The following is a 1,213-nucleotide window of genomic DNA, read 5'->3' as shown; positions in this document are numbered from 1 at the left end:
CGCGGGGAAGGGGGCGTGTGGGCGGAGGGGGAGGGGAAAGAGTGTGCGGAGCGAAGAGCGGATCGCCGAGATGTGCGGAGCGCGGGAATGCGGCGGGTTTGAAATTTTGGGGGAGACGGGGGGCGAGTTTCCTTTCCGTGTACACGTGTTCGAGGGGGACCGTGACTCTCCAGCTGGCATCTGGAATTTTGGAGCCCCCGAATTTGGAGCCGCCCGTCTCCAGGCGGCTCGCACTGGGAGAAACTTTTTCGCGTTGCGGGCGGAGCGGAGCGCCTCCGGGCGCACGTGTCCGGCACGCTATCTGCGCCCGCGACGCCCATCTGCGCCCGCGCGCACGTGCCCGGGCGCCGCCGGCACCGCCGCCCCCCCGTCGCGCGCAGCACCACGCCGGGCCGTCTCGGCCGAAGCGCCGCACCCCGGCCTCTGACCTCTGACTCTGCCGCTCCGCGCGCGTGGTTCTGCACGACAGGCATAAATTTAAACGACAGCTAGCCAAACTACTGCGACAACGACAACTCGATAATACTACTAGACTCTAATGTGCGGCATGCCGCGGCTCATCTCCTCCATCTTCTGCACGTTGCTCTTGCTGCGCGCCCACCAGAGGTTGCCCTGCAGCACTTGGACGACCTCGTCGACGGCGACTGCGCCGCTCGCCCTGACCATTTTCTCCACGAGCCGCTTGGCCTTGAGCCGCGCGTTGCCGTCGCAGATGAGCAGGCATCGGTAGCACCCGCCAAGCCGCACGTGCACCCGCAGTAGCTGCCGCACCTCGTCCACGTACGCCTCGACGCCGCCCTCCCACCGCCCCTGCCGGAACTCCACCACGCGCGCGCTCGCCCCGAGCAGGTACTCCACCTCGCGCGTCTCGACCGCGTGCTCCTTCGCCAACCCCCGCACGAGCCCCTCCGCCCGGCTCGCCCGCGCGAACCGCTCCGCGTCCGCTTGCACCGCTCGCCGCACAACCTTTGCCAGCGCGTCGAACCCGCCGGTCTCCTTCCGGCCAGCCCTGAGCACGGCCGCCACGCCAAACACGCGCCCCTCACGCCTCCCGCCGTCCGGCGGGAACACGGCCAGGCCCCTGACCACCTTCCCCCTGCGCACGCTCCTGGCGCCCCTCCCCACGCACGCGGGCGCCAACCTGCGCAGCGCGCTCTTCTTGGCGCCCAGAAACACCTCGGCCTGCGCCTCAGTGAAGAGCTCGCTGGCGTCT

Source organism: Chondrus crispus, genomic scaffold, assembly GCF_000350225.1.
Source record: "Chondrus crispus Stackhouse genomic scaffold, scaffold_3, whole genome shotgun sequence".
Classification (NCBI taxonomy): Eukaryota; Rhodophyta; class Florideophyceae; order Gigartinales; family Gigartinaceae; genus Chondrus; species Chondrus crispus.
The sequence above is the reverse complement of the archived record's forward strand: the minus strand, read 5'-3'. Positions refer to the sequence as shown.